This window comes from Haliotis rubra, unplaced genomic scaffold (assembly GCF_003918875.1).
Source record: "Haliotis rubra isolate DU_JTF1 unplaced genomic scaffold, ASM391887v1 Scf42, whole genome shotgun sequence".
NCBI lineage: Eukaryota > Metazoa > Mollusca > Gastropoda > Lepetellida > Haliotidae > Haliotis > Haliotis rubra.
The window spans coordinates 1,410,437-1,438,355 of record NW_025767102.1 but is presented as its reverse complement, the minus strand read 5'-3'; the positions used below and the strand labels follow the sequence as shown (position 1 = coordinate 1,438,355).

General features: G+C 40.6%; 1 protein-coding gene across 1 annotated transcript in view; it reads left to right on the top strand.

The window, feature by feature from the left end:
* Positions 1 to 12,478: 12,478 nt before the first annotated feature.
* Positions 12,479 to 27,919, top strand: part of LOC124288565 (advillin-like) — a 60,895-nt gene continuing 45,454 nt past the window's right edge. Inside the window, exon 1 of the mRNA XM_046725118.1 lies at positions 12,479 to 12,587. The gene's annotated coding sequence lies outside the window, so the exon portion shown is untranslated. The remainder of the gene's footprint in view (positions 12,588 to 27,919) is intronic.

Below are 27,919 nucleotides of genomic sequence, written 5' to 3'. Positions count from 1 at the left end.
CAACTGATTCCAGCGTTGTTATTTCTATTAACAACTGGTCTCTCCACAGGGCCTTGGAATAGCGTAGTGTTTAAGCGTTCGCTCTTCTCGCGAAGACCCGGGTTCGATTCTCCACATGGGTACAATGTGTGAAGTCAATTTAGGGTCCCCTGCCGTGATATTGCTGGAATAAAGCGGCGTAAAACTAAACTAACTCACTCACTGTCCCTGTAAGGATAATTTCCCAGCATGCTTTAGTGTTGCAGCTTTGATGTTGCTGACCCTGTTGACACTCCATGGTGGGTGGGGAGAGGGGATGCTGAACCACATTCCTATCGACCGGTTCAAAACGAAGACATATGGACTCTGACAATTCCTCGTATATGGCTTCCTCAAAATCTTGTCCCGTGTGGCAACGTGAATCAGAGATCATAAAGATCAAGCACAAAGAAAATATCTCCTTTCATGAAGCTAAGAAGAGGGTTGCAAGTTTAACTGTAGCCCCTTCAACCATCACCTACTCTTCTGCTGTCTCCCGTCCTTCTATCACTACTGCAACTATCTCTTGTCAGACCGATCTGACATGGGTCATGTCTTCTCAGCCAACTCAACTCAACTCAACTCAGCCCATCTCAGCCACTCCATCTCCAAAGCCAAAAGTCAAAACTTCTGAATCACAAACACCAGAACAAATGCCCAAACCAGAGAAAGAAACTGCTCGCGAAAAAAGGGAAAGAAAGAAGCTACAGACTAAAGCAGCTTGAGCAACTGCCAAACACAAAACCAAAGGCCACCTCTCCTTCAGAGGTCCCCGTCGAGGTCCATAACTCCTTTGGCCCTCTGGATATGGAGGTCACTCCATCTCCACCTGACACCAATAGGAGTTCATCAAACGCTTTCTCACGTTCACGTGACATGTCACCAGTGGAAGCACCATGAATCCACAAAATATGATTCAACGGAATTGCAGAGGACTAAAGAATAATTATAACGAATTACAGTTACTGATTCCAGACTTCAAACCATCCACGTTTTGTCTCCAAGAAACCTACCTAAAAAGAACTGATAAATTTGACATCCGTCGGTACAGCTCCTACCACTCCTTTTCTCCTCCCGGTGTTAAAGCTACAGGAGGCACTTCTATCCTGGTGAGGCTGGGCATCCTCCATAGCCCTGTTCCACTTAACACCAACCTACAAACTGTTGCTGTCCGCATGACTCTGAACATAGGGTTTACACTATGTTCACTCTATCTTCCACCCTCCTCAACTGTCCACCTATCAGATCTTCAGAACCTGTATGATCAACTCCCAAAGCCCTGCATAATCATGGGCGACTTGAACGGCCATAACCCTCTATGGGGGAGTACTGATACAAACAATAAGGGAAAGGTCCTTGAAGATTTTCTCGCCAATAATGATCTATAAACACTTATCTCCATCCTGCCACTGGAACATACTCTGCACTTGTTCTATCACTTACGGACTCTAATCTCTTAAACGAGTTTGAATGGACGGTCCACGATGACCTTTGTGGAAGTGACCACTTCCCAACTATTCTTACTCCTATCAATCCCGCGGATGAACCACCTTCAACAAGATGGAAGTTTACTAAGGCCAATTGGCCATTATTCCAAACTCTCTGCTCTGAAAAACTTAAACCGGACAACTTCAGGAATGTTCCTGATCCCATGGAACTATTTTACATACTATTGGAGACGAAACCATTCCCAAGTCCTCTGCAAACCCGCACATACGCAAACCATGGTTTGACACAAACTGCAAACAAGCTAGGAAAAATAGGAAGAAGGCGGAAAAATACTTCCGACAACATCCTACTGTGCATAACCTGAATGCAGTTAAAATGACAAATGCCAGGGCAAGACGTACATTTAAACAAACTAAACGCCGGTAGTGGAGGAAATATGAGTCCAAAATCAACTCCCGCACACCCATGTCCAAGGTGTGGAACATGATTCAAAAGATTAAGGGCAAAGGATCCAAATCTGGTGTTCGCCATCTCAAAGATGGTGACTCTCTCTTAACAAATAAATTTGAAATTGCAAATAAACTTGGCGAAACTTTGGCAAACCACTCCTCTTCCAACTCCTCTTATAACCCAAAGTTCCAGAAATACCAAACGCAACAAGAAAAGAAATCAGTCAATTTTAACTCTGATAATGGTGAGGATTACAATGAAACGTTTTCTCTCCATGAACTACGTACTGCCCTGGGGCAGGCTCACGACACTGCAGCAGGAGCTGATGATATTCATTATCAACTTCTGAAACACCTCCCTGATCCAAGTTTGGAAACTCTACTCAATATATTTGATGACATTTGGGCAACCGGCAACTTTCCTCCTTCGTGGCACAATGCCATTATCATCCCTATACCAAAACCTGGCCGGGATCATACTGATCCCTCAAACTACCGTCCTAAATCCCTAACTAGCTGTGTTTGTAAAACCATGGAGCGCATGGTCAACAATCGATTAATCTGGTACTTGGAGACCAATAACCTCCTTAGTGACCTCCAATGTGGTTTCCGAAAAAAACAAAGTACCATTGACCATCTGGTACGTCAATTGTCAACAAACAACATGCTGTATCTATATTTTTCGATTTAGAAAAAGCATACGATGCAACGTGGAAACATGGTATCTTAAAGATTTAAATGAATTTGGATTGAGGGGCAGATTACCTCAGTTCATATCTCAGTTTTTAAACAACAGACAATTTCAAGTACGGGTAGGTTCCACATTGTCTGATTATTTCCACCAAGATCAGGGCGTCCCTCAAGGCAGCATCCTGTCTGTCACCCTTTTTAGCATCAACATTAACAGCCTCACTAACGTCTTGAACAGTTGTGTTGATGGGTCCCTTTTCTTGGACGATTTCAATATTTCATGTCGTGGTAAGAACATGCACGCAATAGATAGGCAGCTACAACTCTGCCTTAACAAAATCCAAAAATGGGCCAATGAAAATGGCTTTAAATTTTCAAAATCAAAAAACAAATTGTATTCACTTTTGTCGTAAATACAAACCACACAAGGATCCAGACCTATCTTTAGATGGTACTCCTATCAAGGTAGTAAAAGAGGCTAAATTCCTGGGACTCATATTCGACCGTCACCTGACATTCTTACCACACATAAAATATTTGAATACCAAGTGCTTAAAGGCTCTGGACTTACTAAAAGTCGTTTCAAATACAGAGTGGGGAGGGGATCAGACTACCCTTCTTCATTTGTACAGATCTTTGGTTCGCTCTAAACTATACTACGGCTCCATCGTTTATGGTGGAGCCTGCAAAAGCAAGTTAGAAAAATTAGATTCTATCCACCACCAAGGCCTGAGGCTCTGCCTGGGAGCTTTTAGGACCTCTCCGGTAGACAGTCTATATGCAGAGGCTAACGAACCTTCCCTTGAACAACGCCGCATTAAACTTTCACTGCAATATATCACTAAATTACGTTCAAATCAGTCCAGTCCAGCATACAATTGTGTTTTCAACCCTCTCTGTGAAAACCTGTTTCCTAAACTGCCAAGCCTGGTTCCACCACTTGGAATCAGAATTCAACCACACTATCTGCAGCTAAAATTGATCTCAATATCATAGCACCTTACCGACTCCTGTCTTCACCACCCTGGCAGATGGTGAACCCACAGGTCGATCTTACCAAAAAGTCGAAACAAATCCGTTGGTGTTCGAGCAGGAATACAACCAGTTACGTTCCAAATATGACACCCATAGATCCATTTTCACAGACGGATCCAAGGATGAGGGCCAAGTTGCCAGTGCTACAGCCATTGGATCCAAGACTGTCTCCTCTAGGATTCCCGACAACAGTTCCATTTTCACTGCCGAGGCCAAAGCTATCTTTTCAGCTTTGACTTATATTAAACAGCAGAATCATTCCAAAAACTTCATCGTTTTCACAGATTCATTATCTTGCCTTCAAGCACTACAAAATGTCACTTCAAGTCACCCAATCATTCTGGACATTTTAGAACTTTACAACGACCTCTCTACTGGCCAATGTGACATCGTCCTCTGCTGGTTGCCGGATCACGTCGGCATAGCAGGTAACACAAAAGCCGATGCTGCAGCAAAAGCAGCTCTTGACAAGCCCTTATCTCCACTGCTGATCCCGTACAATGATTTCAAACCCACTATCAAAAGCTATACTCGGGACCTCATGCAAAAAAGGTGGGACACTCAAGTAGGAAGAAATAAACTGTATGAATTGAAGCCAACAATTGGTTATACCTACTTGGGTTGTCAGTCAAGACGTGATGAGGTAATTTTACGACAATGTCATATTGGCCACAGTCGGTTTACTCATGACTATTTGCTGAAAACGGATGGGGATGGGGCCCCCATGTGTGTCTCTTGCGATGAGGTTTTCACCATCAAGCATATTCCGCTTGACTGTGTGGACTTATCGTCTGCAAGGGACTCACATTATGAATCAACAAATCTGACAGATCTGTTCTCCCGCGTGAGCGCTCACCTGATAGACAACTACCTGAGGGAAGTTGATCTGTATCATAAATTGTAACTGTGTAATGTGACTAACAAATTGCCTGCCTTTAAATGTAGTGCTATGACTTTTTCTGTTTTTGAATGACAATTAAATGAATATATGTTTTTGAAATTAAACTCATTTTGACTCTGTACTTACAATGTTTACTAATACAGACTTGTTCTCGTCACTATATGGTTGGAATAATGCCGATGTGACGTAAAGCCCAACTCAACCCAACTCAGCTGTTGCTGACTGTGGCATAAAACGTCATTCACTCACATGCCCGAATCAATTTTAACCTGTTTCGAGTGAAATTTTATAATGCTGTTTTGAATAAAGGCATTAGAAAAGTTCAACATAATCTTCAAGTGGATGGGGGCGGTGGGATAGTCTGGTGTGTGAGTGAGTTTTACGCCGCTGCAATATTCCAGCAATATCACGGCGGGGGACACCGGTAATGGGCTCTACACATTGTATCCATGCGGGGAATCGAACCCGGGTCTTCGTCGTGATGAGTGAACGCTTTAACCACTAGGCCACCCCACCGCCTTCAGATCTGTAGCATCAGTTGATTGAAACCACACGGCTGTAACGAATATATTTTTACAAGCTCAGGTGTATGCTGAGCAAAGCGATGTTTGACCTAAAAAATCCATGGCGTTTGACCTGCGGGCTTTTGCATGATTTATATCTCGTCCCCTTCGTGAGTATACCCTAGGCCTACCGTGTAATTGAATCAACAAGGTCGAAGTGAAGGTCAGTTGGCTTTACGGCATCTCCAGTGTGAGTTATGTAGGACAAACTTGTGTGAGTGTGTACACGTGTTCCCAGGGCACCATACTACTCCATTGCAACGACTGCAACTGCAGCTACTCCTTCGGCGATTTACTACTGTCTTTAGCAATATACGCGCTGGCAATATGTGGTGATGCTGTTGTAGTGTTGCTGACTAAGGTATTAAACAATACCCATTTTCTCAAATACGTGTTATAAACCACATTTATTTGTTCGAAAACCAGTAAATTAAGTGTATGATCTTTATGACCACGCATGGGCGGATCCAGAGAGGGTGCAAAAAGCCGTATCCGCCCCTGTGAAGCGTTTTCATGGTACACAGGAATCCTGTGCCAACGGACCCGTTAAAGAGCAGAGTTGAGCCCCTTAGCTTCAATGATACGCTGGTATCGAGTTCGAACCCTAAACCCGGACCGATTATGACCTGCATGGTTAAATAAAACCTCATAATTGCTGGTTTCACCAACGTGACCAAAATATGCATGCAGGGGTGGTGGGGTAGCCTAGTGGTTAAAGCGTTCGCTCGTCACGCCGAAGGCCCGGGTTCGATTCCCCACATGGGTACAACTTGTGAAGCCCATTTCTGGTGTCCCCCGCCGTGATATTGCTGGAATATTGCTAAAAACGTCGTAAAACCATACTCAGCCAGCCAGCAACATATGCATGCACAAGCATAAAGAAGTTAAATAAAGACGTTGAAGGCCACCCTTTGTTTTCGTATGACAAAATAATCTATAAGGGAAACCATTTCTGGTGTCCCCCGCCGTGATGTTGCTGGAATATTGCTTAAAGCGGCGTAAAACCAAATTCAGTCAGTCAGTCAGTCAATCTATAAGGGATCAAATTAAAAGGTGTTTTATGACTTCTTTTGAATGGTATATATAACCGGTGTTAGTTATGGGCTCCCGGGTGTGTTTGCTTGCATAACGCCCGACTCAGCACTTTCCAGCTATATGACGACCGTTTATAAATAATCGAGTCTGAAGCAGGCAACTCCAGTGAGTGACATCGTGAGCATCAGTGAAGCATGCATCAACCGGGTCAGTGAATCTGACCACCCGATCCCGTTAATCGCCACTTACGAGGGGCACATAGATACCCGTTTCACAAAGCTTTCGTAGAGCTATCGTAGGTTACAGTATAGGAGGTGGGAATGCTACGAGGAAAGTTAAGAGATCTAGGCTTACGAGAGCCCTGTAATGTCAGATAAATACTGTTATGAATTATGGTTGTTATTGGAGCTAGGTTAATAAGAACAAATTATGCACGTAACAAGACTGAAAATATTGGTTGAAACTCACAAAGATTGTATTTGTGTAATGTGATATGACATGAATCAGGACAGACTTGTGCTTTAATCCTACACTGATCCAGCTGAGTGTATATTTGCCGAGGATCACAATCGATGCTGTCCAAACACCAGTGGCAGAGATCAGGGTTGTGTCCACCTTGTCAGTCACGGCAAATACTCCACTGGACTTCCCAAACAACAGACGCGCATCCTAGACTGGCCACTTAAACGTTCCTAGACATATTTACACGCATTGACCACTGTCATCGTGTTGGAAGTGAAGCCTGAGGCGGGCTCTGGAAGAGTATAAACTGTAGTAGTGGTGGTGGTAGTAGTAGTAACAACAGCAGTAGTAGTAGTAGTAGTAGTAGTAGTAGCAGCAGTAGTAGTAGTAGTAGTAGCAGCAGCAGTAGTAGTAGTGTAGTAGTAGTAGTAGTAGTAGCAGTAGTAGTAGTAGTAGTAGTAGTAGTAGCAATAGTGTAGTAGTAGTAGCAGCAGCAACAGTAGTAGTAGCAGCAGCAGTAGTGGTAGCAGCAGTAGTAGTAGTAGTAGTAGTAGCAGCAGCAACAGTAGTAGTAGTAGTGGTAGCAGTAAGTAGTAGTAGTAGTAGTAGCAGTAGCAGCAGTAGTAGTAGTAGTAGCAGCAGCAGCAGCAGTAGTAGTAGTAGTGTAGCAGCAGTAGTAGTAGTAGTAGCAGCAGTAGTAGTAGTAGTAGTAGCAGCAGTAGTAGTAGTAGTAGTAGTAGCAGCAGCAGTAGTAGTAGTAGTAGTAGTAGCAGCAGCAGTAGTAGTAGTAGCAGTAGTAGTAGTAGTAGTAGTAGTGACAGCATCAGCAACAACAGTAGTTGTGGTAGCAGCAGCAGTAGTGGTAGTAGTGAGTAGTGGTAGTAGTAGTAGTAGTAGTAACAACAGCAGCAACAACAACAGTAGTTGTGGTAGCAGCAGCAGTAGTGGTAGTGGTAGTGGTAGTAGTAGTTGTAGTAGTAGTAGTAGCAGCAGCAGCAGTAGGAGTAGTAGCAGCAGTAGTAGTAGTTGTGACAGCATCAGCAACAACAGTAGTTGTGGTAGCAGCAGCAGTAGTGGTAGTAGTAGTAGTGGTAGTAGTAGTAGTAGTAGTAGTAGTAGTAGTAACAACAACAGCAGTAGTTGCAACAACAGTAGCAGTGTAGTAGCAGTAGCAGTAGTAGTGGTAGCAGTAGAAGTAGTAGTAGTAGTAGTAGTAGTAGTAACAACAGTGGTAACAACAGTAGTTGTGGTAGCAGCAACAACAGTAGTAGTAGTAACAACAGCAGCAACAACAACAGTAGTTGTGTGGTAGCAGCAGCAGTAGTGGTGAAGTGGCAGCAGTGGTAGTAGTAGTAGTAGTAGTAGTAGTAACAACAGCAAACAACAACAGTGGTTGTGGTAGCAGTGCAGCCCAGTAAGTAGTGGTAGTAGTAGTAGTAGTAGTAGTGGTAGTGGCAGTAGCAGTAGTAGTAGTAGTAGTAGTGGTAGTAGTAGTAGTAGTAGTGGTAGTAGTAGTAGTAGTAACAACAGTAGCAACAACAGCAGTAGCTAGTAGCAGCAGCAGTAGTAGTAGTAGTAGTAGTAGTAGTAGTAGTAGTAGTAGTAGTAGTAGTATAGTAGTAACAGCAGTGGTGGTGGTGGTATGGTGAAAATAGTAGAAGTTTCATTTCAGGTTGTAGTTGTAGTAGTTGTTGCGATTGCTGTGAGAGTTGTGCTGCCATTTCCTGTTTGACGGGGTGAGTCAGTGAGTGAGTTTGCAGCAGCTTTGTGCCATGATATATGAGAAGACAGAGAGCCCGGCCATTCATGCCGCTAACTGGTGTACACTACAATAATATCCAATCACCAATGCCAGTCTAGAGTACCCCTCGATCACATACCGAAACAGACCATTGGAAGCAAAAGATCTATACATGGATGGAGTACTCAAGGTTATGAGTCATTGGGACCTGTAAAACTGAAATGACGGCTGTCAAAATGGATATCAAACAAAAATGACAGTTATGCAACAATGTTTCACTTTCATTTTGTCGTTTTTCCTGTTACAAGGAACGTTTGATTTACTGTATACGTTATTATAAAGGTTTATGACTGGCGGCAAGTGCGACTTCAACCGCAGGTCACCAAGACATCATCCACATGACTCATGGGCAGCTTATATTACAACTGCAATCACAGGTGAGACGAACAGGGTCACCTCGAAAAACGTACGATGTTCTGCAGGTTGACCAATGGCGATGAGGAGAGCTTTGATGCTCATTTGATATTATTACTTGTGAGAGCATTGCCATAGAAACATATAAACAGGGGGCTACTGTGATGACCCGTGTGAGCATTGCCATGGAAACATATAAACAGGTGCTAATGGGATGAACCGTGTGAGCATTGCCATAGAACCATATAAACAGGTGCTAATGGGATAACCGGTGTGAGCATTGCCATGGAAACATATAAACAGGGGGCTACTGTGATGACCCGTGTGAGCATTGCCATGGAAACATATAAACAGGTGCTAATGGGATGAACCGTGTGAGCATTGCCATAGAACCATATAAACAGGTGCTAATGGGATGACCCGTGTGAGCATTGCCATGGAAACATATAAACAGGTGCTAATGGGATGAACCGTGTGTGCATTGCCATGGAAACATATAAACAGGGGGCTAATGTGATGACCCGTGTGATCATTGCCATGGAAACATAAACTGATAGAATAGCATTGTTGCAATCATACGTGTCTTGACAAAACACCAGAACATAAACAGTGATAAATCTGTTTTGTATTTGAAAGTTGTTTAATGCTGTGACTGAACAGCTTTGTAAAAATCAGAATCAGTGTCGCAAGAATACGGATCGATGTATATCCCAGAAGATCATGAATTGAACTGAATGTAAATTAGTTAGTGTCCTTTTACGCCGCTTTTGGCAATATTCAAGTAATAGCACGGCGCGGAAAACAATAAAAGACGTCACACATTGTACCAATGTGAGAATCGCACCGTGGACTCCGGTGACTAGCTTTACCCACTGGGCTACCCAACCGCTTGACTGGTTCCCTTGGTATTTTGCGCTGGCGCTTCACTGCTGCGCGCAACACTGAGTGAGGAGACAGCGCAGCATACCCAGCTAACCAGTCTGCTCCACCTGCGAACAATAATGAGAAACTAGGTTCATGTTATACTAACTATATTTCCTCAAGAAAAATACGAAACCTAGTTCACGTATTACAAAAAGCACAAATTTGATTATTTCCACCTGTAAACATGACATATATACCTGTAATTATTACCTGTATACCTGTAATCAAGCTGCTGATGACATGTCTACTATACGAGTGGCCTATACAGACCTGGACGACACATGCAGGCAATGGGACAATGAGCGTTATTGCCATCAATCGATATACAGACTGAATGCTACAGTCCCCGTTATGTTTACTAAACACATGCTAGTAATGACACCTCCATGTGTTGGTCGAGACATCGTTGCCAGGTCGATCACCAGGCACCTGTACACACAACTCGTGCTCCGAGTTTGTGCGTGTGTGTGTGTGGTTGCGTGCGTAAGTGCGGTTGAGCATATAGATGGTAGAAGAAGTGAAAGTCAGTGAGTGAGTATGATTTGGCGTCCCTTTTGGCAATATTCCAGTAATACACGTGGGAGATGCCAATAATGGGCGGGGCAATGGGGTAGCCTAGTGGTTAAAGCGTTCGCTCGTCACACCGGAGACCCAGGTTCGATTCCCCACATGGGTACAATGTGTGAAGCCCATTTCTGGTGTCCCCTCGCCGTGATATTGCTGGAATATTGCTAAAAGCGGCGTAATAATAAAACTAACTCACTCAATAATGGGTAATATTATCACATGCCTTATGAATAAAGAGCGTGCGTGCGTGCGTGCGTGTGTGTGTGTGTTGGAGGGTGAGGTGGCAAGGGAGGTGACAGAACACAGAACATACAATCTAATAACTTTCCCCTAGACCTTGAAAAATGTGGTGCCCCAAGACATAGGCTAAAGTCGAAGTAGAAAAGTACTGAAAACCCCACTTTTAGAACGCCACATATGCTTCTGCCACATATAGATGGAATTTTGCTGAGTGCGGCGTTAAACAACCAACCAACCATCAGATATACTTACAAGCTCTACATTATTTTGTTTGTTATTAAATGCAGCAATCAGCAATTATATAACGACGGTCTGTAAACGATCGAGTCTGGACCAGAGAATCCAGTGGTTAACTTCATACGATGAACTCAGCGAGTCTGGCCTCCCGTTCAGGTTAGTCAGGCATAGGTTACTGAAGATCGATTCTTATCCGGATCTTCACGGTTCACAAGCTCTACGTAAATGTATATAGTCCATATATACTATAATGTTTTATTTATGTGTATAAACTTACAGAATAACTATTGGGTTTTACGTCGCACTTAAGAATATTTCGCTCATATGACGACGTGCATGCGTGTGTATTTGTGGGTGCTTGTACTAGCCCAGACTTATAAAAGCTGGTTTTATAGTACTGGCTCACTGAGATACCATGCCGCAGTTAAGCACGAATACCCCACTCAGACACATTACACTGACTCCGAGCCGACCAGTCCTTGTTGTAACCATAAATGCCGAGCGCCAGGCAGGGACCAGCAAGTACCATATTTTAACGTATTTTTTGGTATGATGCGGTCGGGGATCGAACCCGCGACCTTCCGGGCGGACGTTATCACCACTACACCACGGAGGCGGTCTTGTTTCAGATTTCCTTGTCGACCAATGAATAAGTTTGTTCTGCAATGTATCACAGCATATCATTATCCATATCAAAACACCTTATCCCAACATCTAATTCGGTGAACTAGTGTACAAACTTAAGTTCTCCCAATACATTCCATACATACCACAAATCAAAAACTTGTCTAATAATTCCAACTTTTCATGAACTGGGAGTGTGGGTTCGAATCTCGGATGGGGTTGATCCCCAACACCCCACCCGTCCCCAAAATAAAGTACTAGAATTCAAGGGCGGATCCAGAGGCGGGTTGTGAACCTTCCCCCGAAATAATTTTTCCCCTAACCTTTGGACTTCATGATTTATGTGAAACCCCCCACCTCTTCTCCAAAGTCCTGAATCCGCCACTGGAATTTGTACTTTACTGAGAAAGTGTAATTCCAAATACAATTCTCATTTGACCAATGTGAATGGTATATTCACGCCTAATAGACACATTCCCTGTTCCGTGAGGTGTACAACTGACAATACGTGTGTAATATTTCAACGTTTTTCTTCAGGAACACCATATCATACGTGATGCCTTATCCTACAAGAGTGCATATTTCGGTGGGCTCTTCTAAAACTATCTCAAGGCTCGGTAACAATTTTTCCTATGCAATATGAAACTGCATCAATACACGTTTGTTTGACTACTTATATTATGTTTGCACGCCCCAATATAGGCGTCACCCACACCAAGGTATACACAGTGTATGTTGCTGCTTTTGTTGAAATATTCAAAGGTAAACACGTCTATGTGCGGACTTTTCAACATAATGCTATCCCAGACCCAGACTCCAACTAGTCCAAATATAGTCGTCGTCATCTTTGAAATGAAAGAGAAATGTTGAAATAAAAACGAACACAAATTTCGCTTGAGTTATATTTGTACCACTTTTTAAATCATAAGGATTGTAGAGGTTAGTACTTTAACTACTGTAACCAACATGTAGATATATACCTACATGGAGATATATAACTGTACATGTATTATTACGCGCCTTTGACACCGTGTCACTCAGATGGGACATTTTCATGTTGAAGGAGACGAGCAGACGATCGGAATGAACTACAATCGATCGCGCATTGATAACAGATGAGTGCTGCGGCTTGAGCTATTTTTAGCGCATACCGGTTCAACATATCATCAGGTACGATAACTGTGCATGCCTGTCAGCAACCTAGTAGAACTGTGTCGTCGACAAGCTCGGAATATCAGGTAATTCTAACTCGTTTTTCTTGTGTTTCCTCTACGTGAATTATTTTTGCACTGACACTCTCAATTTAAGCGTCTGCCTTCTTTTACGTGTCTGTTCGCTTGGCTGTCTAAACATGGCGGTCCATCAAAGAATCCAGGTGAGATGTTACCGTAATAGTCCAGGTATACTGGTTCGGAACGCGAATGTCGTCCCGGCGTCCAATGCAAGTACTCAACCATCAGTGTCACTAAATTGAATTAGCGTAAAAACTGTGAGGACTGCGAAAAAAACCTGTTACATCTTCCTCCCATGGTGTTTTAACTTCATGGAATTTTGCAAGAGAGTGTCAGCTTGCAATCGGTTAGGTCGGATTGCGTTCTGCAGGGGTGCATCCACTGTGACCAAACCAACGAAACAACTATTCCTATATACCACCAAATATGTTAACCTAAAACTCCATACATCGACGTTTTTGTGCGTCACGATAGCATTATGCAATGAATACGATAAGGAATTTATTAAACTAATTACACTTTTGAAAGAATATGAAACTGCACCTATACATATTAAGAGTTTTTTCTCACAAACATTATTGTTGCATGAATGAGGTTTGGATTTATTTAGCTGTATAAAATCATGCTTCAGTCATCAAGGGAATGTTATATGAATAGATAAGGAATGCTGGGTCACAGTAAACATTTATGTGGAAGAGTGGATGGTGTAGATAGTCAGACATTGTAATCAAGGGCTTTGGTGTAATTAAGACATTGTCACAGACTCTAATTAGGTTAAGTATTGATGATTAGAACTATATTAGAGCTTGTTCTTGAGTAAAGTGTTTCATTGACCTCATTCAAACTAGCTGAGATCACCAATTGTCTCCATGAACATGATGAAGGACTGTCCGATCATATAGACCTTTAACATGTTTAAGGGGTGTGTTAGTTCTTACAAGCTTGTAATATATGACATATGGTTGTCGTTTATATATTTCATGAGTGTAGAAAGACTTATATCCTTGAGAGAGATGTTTGCTAAAAATCATCCATTGACCTGTTACCATGTTTGACAACTGAAAATAAATCCTGCTCAGAGAGTCTTGATGTCACAAAATGAGAGATTTTATTGCTGATCAAGCAGATCTTTCATGATGTTATATGGTCTTTATATACACATTGATATGCATGTTTCTGGGTGAAGTATCCTAATTCTCTAATATGAAATATTTCTTGTGAAATTTTATCTGGATATACATGTAGGTGCCTTCCTGGCCAACTTGAAATATTTTCAAATAGTTACAAATATTTCATATTTGAAATGTGGCCTTCTGTATTCTCTTACAATTTTCTAACAAACTGTATCTCTATCAAGTTTACAGTCTAGGTCCAGAAATTGCATTTAATGCCATACATAACTTGTTACATTGTCTTGGTGTAAGGTAACTGATAGACTGACTGGCAGTCATCCTTCAATTTAAGATGTAGACTTTGACACACTCTTGCTAACATTTCCAGTTGACCCTTATGTAAAACTGAAGTGATTCAGGTTAAACTGAAAACAAAATCTAAAATATCAAGGGGTATTTGTTGTGTATATTTTAAAAATTCAATAAATATGATGATTCACTTGCAAAATGCATGTGAGTATTATTTGGACCATGAAATACACAATGCCACACTGTGAGGGTGTGGGTTCGAATCCCGGATGGGACTCAACTGAAAAAGTACTAGAATCTGTACTTTACTGAGAAAGTGTAATCCCAAATATAACATATGTTATTATTTGGACCAGTTTTCAAACTTGTGCTTGTCCCACAACACAGTTACCAGCTTTTGCAGAGTAGGAATCAGAGGTTCCTTATTTTGATTGTCTGCAGAAAGTGGAGACAGGGTGTGTGCAAAACAAGCAATATATTTAGAACCAATGAGTTGCAGTTGCCTGTCAACTGTCATTGGGACGAGTTACCGGTATATTTCTGAGGAGGCAGTGGGGTAGCCTAGTGGTTAAAGCATCCGCTCATCACACCGAAGACCCGGGTTCGATTCCCCACATGGGTACAATGTGTGAAGCCCATTTCTGGTGTTCCCCGTCATAATGTTGCTAAAAGCGGCATAAAACTAAACTCACTCACTCACTCATATTTCTGTGAGATGTGACACAGCTCCTCATGTCAACATTCATAAATTATCACACCCAACCATGTTAGCCTTACAGGTCTGATAAATGACTGTATTGACAGGACCTTTTATCATGTAAGGCAGTAATTGGACTGCACAAGGAGCATCAGTCTGTCAAGTTTCGCCAGGTGGTGAGGCGATAACTTCAGGGGAGGTTTTGACGACATGAATGTCTTGACAAGACCAGGGTTTTGCATGACACAGAAACATGCATTCAATGTGTACAAATTTTTAGAATGGAAGCAGAATAAAATATACTGCATTCAGACGCACACACAATAATATTCTTCGTATCAAATTTGTACCAGAAGTGTAAAGTTCCTGTTATAAATGTCATTATCAGTGTATAAATTACACATACTTCTCATCACTGATGGGTCTCGGTGGGTGGGGTCCCGGTAGGTGGGGTGTTGGTGGGTGGGGTCTCGGTGAGGTCTAGGGTCGTTGGTGAGGTCTAGTGGTGTTGGTGAGGTCTAGTGGTGTTGGTAGGTGTGGGTGTAGTTGACCCTGACCCCTGTTTAGTCACAGTCAACAAACTGGTTTGTTTGGAGAAGTGAAACTCAAAATGAGAAGGAGACATTTGACACTAATTTAACAAAATGTAGACTTATTAATATCCTTTTGATGCTTTTTAATCAATGCAATTTGATTAAATTATATACAATCATTGAAAGTCATTTAGAAGTGAAACACATAAAGGGGTGTGCAGGAATATATGGATGTCAACTGCTGTATGAGGACCACAACATTTTAGAGTATGATGGAGGTGTAACAAAACACTTTGAAACTTTATAATTTACAATTATAAATGTCATTATCATATCGTACAGTAAACTACACTTTATGGGACCCTCATATATTCTGTTTGACCCTTGATGTTAGTAATTGGGGGTCCTGGACCCCTAGTTCTGTAGAGCAAGGTAAACCCTGCCTATCTACACGTGGATGTGTAGGACTTATGTCAATGGGTTTTTGTAGACATTGGCTTGACAAATTAACACTTAATAACACACACACCTGTCGTGTGTAAATTGCAGGGAATAAGGTAATTGTAGGTGAACTTGACATGACATTGTTGCTACCTGGGGTTGACAGATTGAAAGTCACACTGTGCAGTGAGTGAGTGAGTGAGTGAGTGAGAGGGTGTCTGTTGAATGCTGCAGTATATTCCAGCGTTATGAGAGCAGCCTGTAAATAATTGAGTCAGGTCGAGGTAAACATGACTGAAAGCATTAGCCATGACATTCACTCATAAGGCCAAATCCAGTGGGGGAGGTGGTTTAGCCTAGTGGTTAACAGCATTTGCTTGTCACATTGAAGATCCAGGTTCGATACCCCACATGGTACAAAGTGTGAAGCCCCTTTCTGGTGTCCCCCGCAGTCATATTGCTGGAATATTGTTAAAAGTGATGTAAAACTAAACTCACTCACTCACTCATTTCCGGTGACTTCTGGAATACAGTTAAATCCAAACGAAATCCAGTGTTTTTGTCCAGCATGTTCAGCAGTAGCTTTTGGGTTTATCATTAAATGTATGCATACCAGACATTTTGATGTGACAATATACTGTTGAAAAGGGTTTGGGATCATGAATATATTTGGGGGTTGTATTGTAGTAAAATCTGAGCATATTTCTAGAAATAATGTTAGTGGTATATACTCATGCTCATGATCCCTAACTTTTTCAGTTCAGTATATTATAAAGATTTTCTTGTTCAGGTTATGCATTACACTAGCAACAATGTGATCTTATCTTCACTGTGATGTCATCTTATGAAGCATTTATAAGAGTTTATATCCCACAAAATGTGATAAACCATTATTGCTGATGTTGTATATGGATATGTTGTTGCTATCGCTGGATCTGTAAGAGTGAATTAAGAAATTTATTAGCAGTTCATCAGAATATGTATAAATAAGTTATGGTCATTAAGTATAGCAATGATGTTAAAAGATGAAATATGGTCTTCAAAGATAAAAGTAATTATACCATTCATGATATAAACATTGGCATTGGCAGAACAGCTTATTACAATGTTTGGGCTTGAGTTTATACTACTCAAAACAAATTACTGATGATTTCTTCTTTCATTCATTGAAAAAACACATACCGGTACTAATTGGGGCAGTGGGGTAGTCTAGTGGTTAAAGCATTCTCTCGTCACGCCGAAGACATGGGTACAATGTGTGAAGCCCATTTCTGGTGTCCCCCCACGTGATATTGCTGGAATATTGCTAAAAGCATCGTGAAAACAGTACTCACTCACTCACATACTAATTTATGCCATTAAATCATCATTAAAACCTAGTTCACTGGTTCTTTTAGTCTTTTCTTCTTGTGTGTGATTTATAGAAAGATCTTTAAAGTTCAGAGAGTTCTTGACCTCAAAATTTCTTGTCAATACAACATAGTTAGGTTTCCACTTCTCAAGGAATGTACAGGTAAACCCCATAGCTTAACTGACATCTATCTGTGGTCGAGGGTATCGGCATTAGCTACAGGGTTGTATGGGGAATCGCAAGTCACCTGACCTACATTCTTAACTATGAAGCAAACTTGCATACTATTCAACCTCTGACAATCTGCATGTAGCCTTCTTGTAAAGATGAAATGGCTTGGTTAGGGTATTCATGAATGAGTGCCTCACAATACCTCTTGTGCTAAATTTAGGGTAATTGGTATGTGTGATAATTGCTGAGTTGGTACAGAAACATGTGGAAATAGGACCTGGGTTCCATACTGCGATCCTGGAATGGTTTGTTTTGAGATAATGACAGTTAACAGTTTAAGCAGCTCTCTACCCCTTAGTGGAGTTCTCCTGGCTATGGTGTGGGTTACTTGACAAAGTTGAGCTTAGTTTGTTTTTAGGCAGGGACTCTTTTGTCACAGACGAGTGCACATAGAACATCTAGTGAAATAGGCAAGACTTGATTTTGATTAGATCACATTAGGCCTGACCTAATTATGTCTTTCAGTGGCATTTAAAAGTTGTGCATAGATGTCCAAGATATGTTTATGGATTAAATTTCTTTTTTATTTCCCTTGCAACGTTTACCTGATGAAGGGACCTGGAATGGTCCCGAAACGTCGTGAGGGAAATAAAAAAGAAGTTTAATCCATAAAAATATCTTGGACAACTGACCTAATTCGTTCTTCTTTTTTTCTCACTTTTTTATGAAAATGTTACCTGAATGGAAGAGAAAAAGAAAAATCAAGATAGCTTTGAAAAATAATACCAAAGGGAGTGTTATGTCTGCCCCTGTGAGCATCACAATTGCTGTATTCAACAATCTGGCTACAGCTGCAAGTTTTTCAACTTCCTATCTCATTTTATGCTGTGTTAGAATTGGTCTTTGCAACCCATACTTGTTGTAAGATGATACGAGGGATTGGGGTAGCCTAGTGGTTAACAGCATTTGCTTGTCACATTGAAGACCAGGTTCGATTCCCCACATGGTACAAAGTGTGAAGCCCCTTTCTGGTGTCCCCGCCGTCATATTGCTGGAATATTGTTAAAAGTGATGTAAAACTAAACTCACTCACTCACTCATTTCCGGTGACTTCTGGAATACAGTTAAATCCAAACGAAATCCAGTGTTTTTGTCCAGCATGTTCAGCAGTAGCTTTTGGGTTTATCATTAAATGTATGCATACCAGACATTTTGATGTGACAATATACTGTTGAAAAAAGGTTTGGGATCATGAATATATTTGGGGGTTGTATTGTAGTAAAATCTGAGCATATTTCTAGAAATAATGTTAGTGGTATGTACTCATGCTCATGATCCCTAACTTTTTCAGTTCAGTATATTATAAAGATTTTCTTGTTCAGGTTATGCATTACACTAGCAACAATGTGATCTTATCTTCACTGTGATGTCATCTTATGAAGCATTTATAAGAGTTTATATCCCACAAAATGTGATAAACCATTATTGCTGATGTTGTATATGGATACGTTGTTGCTATCGCTGGATCTGTAAGAGTGAATTAAGAAATTTATTAGCAGTTCATCAGAATATGTATAAATAAGTTATGGTCATTAAGTATAGCTATGATGTTAAAAGATGAAATATGGTCTTCAAAGATAAAAGTAATTATACCATTCATGATATAAACATTGGCATTGGCAGAAGAGCTTATTACAATGTTTGGGCTTGAGTTTATACTACTCAAAACAAATTACTGATGATTTCTTCTTTCATTCATTGAAAAAACACATACCGGTACTAATTGGGGCAGTGGGGTAGCCTAGTGGTTAAAGCATTCTCTGGTCACGCCGAAGACATGGGTACAATGTGTGAAGCCCATTTCTGGTGTCCCCCGCCGTGATATTGCTGGAATATTGCTAAAAGCATCGTAAAACAGTACTCACTCACTCACATACTAATTTATGCCATTAAATCATCATTAAAACCTAGTTCACTGGTTCTTTTAGTCTTTTCTTCTTGTGTGTGATTTATAGAAAGATCTTTAAAGTTCAGAGAGTTCTTGACCTCAAAATTTCTTGTCAATACAACATAGTTAGGTTTCCACTTCTCAAGGAATGTACAGGTAAACCCCATAGCTTAACTGACATCTATCTGTGGTCGAGGGTATCGGCATTAGCTACAGGGTTGTATGGGGAATCGCAAGTCACCTGACCTACATTCTTAACTATGAAGCAAACTTGCATACTATTCAACCTCTGACAATCTGCATGTAGCCTTCTTGTAAAGATGAAATGGCTTGGTTAGGGTATTCATGAATGAGTGCCTCACAATACCTCTTGTGCTAAATTTAGGGTAATTGGTATGTGTGATAATTGCTGAGTTGGTACAGAAACATGTGGAAATAGGATCTGGGTTCCATACTGCGATCCTGGAATGGTTTGTTTGGAGATAATGACAGTTAACAGTTTAAGCAGCTCTCTACCCCTTAGTGGAGTTCTCGTGGTGTATGGTGTGGGTCTGCCGACAAAGTTGAGCGTCATTAGTTTGTTTTAGGTCCCAGCCTGGACTCATTTGTCACAGACGAGTGCTCGAGTCATAGAACATCTAGTGAAATAGGCAAGACTTGATTTTGATTAGATCACATTAGGCCAGACCTAAGTCTATGTCTTTCAGTGGCATTTAAAGTTGTGTCATAGATGTCCAAGATATGTTTATGGATTAAATTTTTATTTCCTTGCAACGTTTACCTGATGAAGGGACCTGGAATGGTGGTGAAGGTTTCGTGAGGGAAATAAAAAGAAGTTTAATCCATAAAATATCTTGGACAACTGACCTAATTCGTTCTTCTTTTTTTCTCACTTTTTTATGAAAATGTTACCTGAATGGAAGAGAAAATGAAAAATCAAGATAGCTTTGAAAAATAATACCAAAGGGAGTGTTATGTCTACCCCTGTGAGCATCACAATTGCTGTATTCAACAACCTGGCTACAGCTGCAAGTTTTTCAACTTCCTATCTCATTTTATGCTGTGTTAGAATTGGTCTTTTGCAACCCATACTTGTTGTAAGATGATACGGGGGCGGTGGGGTAGCCTAGTGGTTAAAGCGTTCGCTCGTCACGCCGAAGACCCGGGTTCGATTCCCCACATGGGTACAATGTGTGAAGCCCATTTCTGGTGTCCCCGCCGTGATATTGCTGGAATATTGCTAGAAGCGGCATAAAACAATTCTCACTGACTCACTGTAAGATGATACCAATAGATTGATGGTAAGGCTTTTGCATGTCATCAATCCAATTTGAATTGATTGATGTTTATGATGTCAATCACTAGACTGTCTGGTCTAAACTCCATTATTTGCAGACTGCAATCATACAGTTGATTGATGACAGAGTTGGATATTATACAACAAACAAGTTAACATACATGATATGTTTTCACAGAACACAAACATGAATGATCAGCCCTTTGATACGAGATTGAGTGAGGTGTCAGAGTACAGGCCAAGAATCAGGGGTGGAAATAACTTTAAAATTGCTAGTGTACTCCGGTAAAGTGTCACATGTAAAATCACTTGCCTTGATTATTTTTCCTCTTTACCGTCTGTTTTCTTGTTGATTTTTTAAATAAACAACATAATTAACATTGGAAAGTCAACTGGACACTGGTACAGCATGATATACAAATTTGCTTGCCCGACAGAAAAAAACACTGGACTCGGACGTCGGGTAATGGGTTATTTCCACCCCTGCAAGAACACTGTCGATCCCCCCAGGCCAGTTTGTGGTATTTGTGTGTCCCTTAAGGCAGACACAGTCATTACAGTGTGTTGGTAGATAAAGCATTATAGTACACGGGTACACAGAGGAATGTGCTGCTCTTAGGGAAGTGAGGGTTTCAATGGAACACATGGAGCGGAACATCGGAAAGTACTGTGAGGATTTCCTTCAGATGGGTAGCGGGTTGAACACATTGTGGGGCTGTCAGAAACTGCCTGTACATGCACGTCTGGCTCTACCAAGCCATGAGTCACATCAGTGTATAAATTACACATACTTCTCATCACTGATGGGTCCCGGTGGGTGGGGTCCCGGTAGGTGGGGTGTTGGTGGGTGGGGTCTCGGTGAGGTCTAGGGTCGTTGGTGAGGTCTAGTGGTGTTGGTGAGGTCTAGTGGTGTTGGTAGGTGTGGGTGTAGTTGACTCTGACCCCTGTTTAGTCACAGTCTACAAACTGGTTTGTTTGGAGAAGTGAAACTCAAAATGTGAAGGAGACATTTGACACTAATTTAACAAAATGTAGACTTATTAATATCCTTTTGATCCTTTTTAATCAATGCAATTTGATTAAACTATATACAATCATTGAAAGTCATTTAGAAGTGAAACACATAAAAAGGGGTGTGCAGGAATATATGGATGTCAACTGCTGTATGAGGACCACAACATTTTAGAGTATGATGGAGGTGTAACAAAACGCTTTGAAACTTTATAATTTACAAGTCGACATCCATAAATTATCCCCCTTTATACATAATAGTGCACATATGCATGCCCATGTTTGAAATCTTTATCAACACATTTCGCCATGATATGCCTGGTCTGGTCTGGTCTGGTCTGGTCTTCAGGAGCAAGGTGTACAAATATGACCAATATCTAAAATGAGGTATAATTATCAAATTGAATGACATTATTAATTGTAGCTATTATCATGATTATGTTGTCAACCAATACTGTAAGCAGCCGCGGTCAACAATATATAGCAGTAATGGCTGCATGTCCATTGTAGCGTTTAAGGATTTATTGATCTGAAATGAACAACATCTGTGTATGACAGACCAAGCACTGGCTCGGTTTATGTACGATCTTGCATCCAGTGGCGATACGATCTATATCACCCTAGCTTTGTACTGAAGGTGAACTTGCCTACCCCAGTCCTTATAATTATCTGAATAAATACTTCTCAGCATAATGAGTGATCAGAATGTTGGATCATTAGATCGGAATTTCAGTGTTTGCTTCTATTGGTGACCTTTAAAGGTGTAATAAAGTAATAAAGATATGGATATTTTGCAAAGTATTGTTTCAGACCTGTTTTAAGTTAGCTTCTTAGAGTTGATGTTATTTATGACATGTATCTGATGTAAACAGGGTCAATTATGGATATATACATTTGTATCTATACAGATATACTACTCAAAAGTAGTTAAAGAACACCATGCCATGTCATATTAACTGTAGCTGTATGAAAGAATTATTCTTCCTTAGCTTTTTAGGAGTGGAGGGTATATATAGTGTGACATATATTGGGAACTAGATTATCTAATTTGGTGGTCACTGTGCTAAGAATAGCACAACACATTCAGGTGATGCATTATTCTTGACAGATGGGGATTTCACAATTGATTGATTGCGTGAAGAAAAACTGATTGATATTAAATTGTATATATTCTTAGCCAAGATCAGAGAAGCTATATACATGATTAACAATATATCTTACATACATGCTTCAGTTTATATATTATACTTACACTTTCTCATCCAGTGGGCACACATGGGTACAATGCATGAAGCCCATTTCTGGTATACCCCCACTGTGATATTACTGGAATATTGCTAAAACTAAAAGCAGTGTAAAACCCCTCACTCATCCAATGGGTCTCAGAGTGGGTGTTATTTGTATCCTTTCTAAGTAATTATTCATTTAATGGTTTCACTTATGGGAATCTGATGGCAGTATCATTGGTATGTTTAACATTTATCAACTATGCTCTGTATACACCAGCTGGTTTGATATGAAAATTTATACCATGCCACTGCTAGGAGAGAGCTTTTCTGTGTACTTGAATTGATGTATGCTGGTACAATAAATATCATACCGCACGCTTGGTAAGTAGAACTGCAATTAGCTGGGTTGTATCTGATTTGGTAATGTCAATGTATTCCACGCCATTTCGTTAGTATTTGCCAGAATACAGAGCACTTGGTCTTCCAAGAACGGACGGACATTCATTGACCAGCGCTGCAGGCAGAATTCAATGCCTGCATAGTGACTGATTTGGCTCAAGTTAGTGTTTATATTTATTGCATGAGTCATGCAATATGCAACAATGTAGCTTGATTAATTACACCAGTTCACAGTTTGTAGGTAACTCATGAGCCTGGTAGCTATCTAGATTGGGATCAAAACACCGCTGCAGCTATGGCTGGATCAGTGCAGCAATTGTGCTAATTGTGTTCAGCCTTAATGTCTTGCTCCCCAGTACATTCCAGGGCAATCTATAGTGTTCTTCAGAGATTGCCCTCATTAGAATGTGTTGGATATTTTGTACAAGTTCTTTTGCAATGATTTTGGTTTGATATCATATGTGAACATTTGTACTTATTTTAATTGTAATCCTTACCCTAATGGCTTGCTAATCTTTGCCCTCTTCTTGTCAAAACATGAGTAAGTGAGTAAGATTAGTTTTTATGCCACACTCAGCAATATTCCAGCTATATGGCGGTGGTCTGTAAATAATCGAGTCTGGACCAGACATGCCAGTGATCAACAGCATGAACATCGATCTACGCCATTTGGAACCAATGACGTGTCAACCATAGGTCACCTCTTACATCAAAACATGAAAAATTTGACTTTATGATTGAAAATCAAATATACCTTTAGTATACTAGAAAATCTGTAGAGTATGGTGGCATGGAAAGTTATATGGAAATTGTGATAAATGTATCACATATGTAGAATTAGGGTACCTGTCTTTTAGGGTCAGTCATTGATATGACACAATAAGTCTTTTTTGTGTGTTATGGCTGTTCACATTTCTTCCCTCCTGACCCCGTCATTTTTGTTGTTGAACAATGTGAAATGTTCCCCCAGCAATAAAAACTGAAGGTTCTGATTCATACAATCTAGCTCAGTTTCAAATTCAAGCCAATGTTTTGGGAGAGAAAAAATCTGATAGTGAAAGAAAGTCCTAACATAACAGATGTGGACACCATCAGAAAAGCCCATCTACTTCACAGCTCTATATGCCAAATACATAGATCGATGCTCAAGCTGTTGATCTCTGGATTGTCTGGTCCAGACTCAATTTTTTACAGACCGACGCCATATAGCTGGAATATTGCTGAGAGCAGCGTAAAACCTAACTCACTCACTAAGAACTCATTTTGAAGTGTGGTTTATGTAGATTGACCGGATTTGTGGAAAGAAAAAACAAGTTGTCCTTCAGGATATTTTTCTCCAAGACACGTGGTCAAGTTTCACCAGGCATAAACACTGCTTCAATCCCCGTTGCCACACACATCCCCCAAATCCTGCGGAGCTCTTCTTCCAGATTATCATCGTGATGTGACAAGTTATTTAGTTTACTGTTCTCAGTGTTGAAACCTGTCTGAAAATGTCCTGTTCGAGAAAACAAATATCTCAAATTGTTCATTGAAAAACAGAATTTCAGAAAATGTTACCAATTCTGCTGAAATGTTACCTGGTGCCAAGTGTCTGACTTTGTTTTGAACTGGACTCAAAGTTTTTGTTCCAGACTGCGAACCATTGTCGTTGACATTAATTGAATAGATCTCTTTCCCTCCTTGACAGTCTACATACATGAAACATCTTTGTAGAGTTTCATTTCTACAACACGGAAGACATTTGTAGTGGAGTTCCTGTGAAAAACTAGTTCCTCTGGTGTTTAGTTTTTGCATAAATCAAACTTTGTCATTTAATTCAGATTCAGAATTTGTTTAAACAAAGTAAGGGAATTATTTGGGTAATTCAAAAAGTAAACACAAAAACAGTTTGTTGCTATTGCTTTTGAGCAAATATGAACAAAGGAACAATGGGTAAACAATTAGTTATGTCAGTTAAAACAATGGGTCTGTGTTTGATGGTACAATTCAGCAGTTTTGAGTCTCCACAATCAAGGGCAACTTGGTCATGAAATCAGATACATTGTCTCATTATCATACAAGGATTTTAGCATGGATACCTGTGTTAACCCATACTGACAAAAATAGAGTCATGTGTTAGCAGGTGCTCTGTTTATAGACACACAATCACATTTATTTGGCTTTTCTAGAGTAAATTGTAAGATGTGGATGCTAGTGACCAAAGTGTTTCAGTTTGGAAGAAACCTCATGCCTGACAGGTGGGTGCCAAGTCACATTGGTGGGATATTTGAAGTGGCAAAAGGACTCCTGACTTAAAACTTTGTAATTGAGGAAATGGTGTCAGTGGGAGTTGAGGGTAAACATGGAGGTTGTTTGTTACTGAGTGAGACTGTATAGGAATGGTTTAGGTAGGAAGGGACTGGAGCAGGTTATGGAACCATGGACGTAGGAGTTCATTAGCAGGCGACTGTGGAATGCTGAGAGGCAGTGTTTGCTCTGATAGAGTTGTGGAATGTTAGTATCTGATTCGCTGGTGTGATAAACTAATTAATCACCACATGCAATGATGGGATGTTTTAGCTGCTCCACCTAGAGCTAAAATTGAGATTATTCTCCATGCTTAGAGTTGCTTCTCACACTTATTAACAATTTATGTCATCAGGTTGAAAGTTGTTGTCGGTACAAATAGTATGTACTGTAAATCTTTGGATGGGTTGGTGTGTTGTTTAACACCTCACTCAGCAATATTCCAGCTATATGATGGTGGTCTGTAAGTAATCGAGTCTGGACCAGACAATCCAGTGATCAACAGCATGAGCATCGATCTATGAATTGGGATATGATGACATGTGTCAACCAAGTCAGCAAACCTGACCTCCCGATCCCATTAGTCGCCTCTAACAACAAGCATGGGTTACTGAAGACCATTTCTAACCCAGATTGGGGCGGTGGGGTAGCCTAGTGGGTATGGCGCTGGCTCGTCATGCCGAAGACCTGGGTTCGAATCCCCACATGGGTACAATGTGTGCAGCCCATTTCTGGTGTCCCTGCCGTGATGTTGCTGGAATATTGCTGAAAGCGGCGTAAAACCAAATTCAGTCAGTCAGTCTAACCCAGATTAGTGCAATTTGCACTTGCCTTGTAGAATTTTATACATTCACACAGTTTTTTTTATTCATTCATTTATTCTTTTTAAAGCTCCAAACCTGTACAATTATATTGACAGCCTTAAGTATCTACTAGACTGTGGTGAAAGCACTTATCAAAGTTGCACTGGTCCTGTCAACATTTTACTAGACCCAGGTCAGTGGGATAGCATGAATGTCAAGCCCTGATTGAGGTGGGTATGATATGAATATGTCTGAGTGGTTATTGGTGGAGTCTCGAAAGACGTGAGCCAATATTCTTTCATGTTGTGTGACAGAACAGACCTTTCAGCAAACTAGGTGTTTGTAGTTTGGGTGGTGGATCTTTTTACATTCATGTGAATCCTCCAAGGATGACTGAGCAGGCTTTAAACAATATAAACACTCAAATGTAAATATGTGGGTCGGAGATTGTTGTATCAGTTTGGGGTTAGTCTTGCAATGTCACATTACTTTATAATAACAATGAATGTGCTGCCATAGCAAATTCTCAAGTGAAAGGGCGGGAGGGGGAAGAAGTTTCCGATTTCCTTTTGTATGTTTATTGAGATCCCTGTTACATCAATGAAAACCTGATTCAAGTTAAGATCTTGCACCTATGTGGAGAACCAAATCCCAGCTTTCGATCTTAACATGCTTAAAGCAAACACTCCAAAAATTAGGTTAAGCTGTCACTTTTTTTAGCACAGTCCACATACTGTGTTTAGTGATGTTACCAATATATTATATGTCCAGTAGGCAAAGTTGGATAGTAGCACCACTGGTATTTTAAACGATTATTGATTAGTTTTTACTTTCTTACCTAGGTTTCACCCGTCACGCTGATGACCCGGGTTCAATTCCCCACATGGGTACAATGTGTGAAGCCCATTTCTGGTGTCCCCCACTGTGATATTGATGGAATATTGTTGAAAGTGGCATAAAACCATACTCATTCACTCTTGCCCTTAATGTCCTACAACAGAGTGTTCCAAAACTCACTCACTCACTCTTATCTAGGTTACAAAACTGAATTACATGGAACGTTCAAAAGAAGCTATTTATCCATTTCCTATGGAAGAATCAGTGAGTGAGTATGGATTTTCGCTACTTATAGCAATATACCAGCAATATCACAGTGAGGGACACAAGAAATGGGTTTCACACATTGTACCCATGTGGGGAATCGAACCCGGGTCTTTGCAATGACAAGCGAACGCTTTAACCACTAGGCTACCCCACCAGCACCTTATGGAAGATTGAAATAACTCTGTGCCTTTATGTTAATCATGTTAATAGTGTATTGTAAATGTCCTACATTTCTCATGTGAGAAATGACACATAATACCTTTGGATATTTTGTGAATGTCTCTCACTTTATGACAAGTTGTTCATATGCACGCTCACCCAGCTGTAAAATGTATTAGCATTCCTCAACCATGAGAGACTGACATAAAACCTGAAGCGCGGGTACGTTCAAACCAGTTCTGCCTCATTGTGTCGGGAGAGACTGGGTAACACTATGACAGTTTCAATGCTTGACATGATTCAAACAAACAGGTCAGCTGTTCATAGTGCTGTGCGCAGCATATGAATACATGGGACTAGAAAATAATTTGTATCAATTACAAATATGTCAACTTTAGTTAGTTGACATCTTTTTCATTTGATTCATTCTACAACTTATTTTACATTCTTAGCTGCTCAGGTCAGTCCAAGAAGTCTTGGAATAT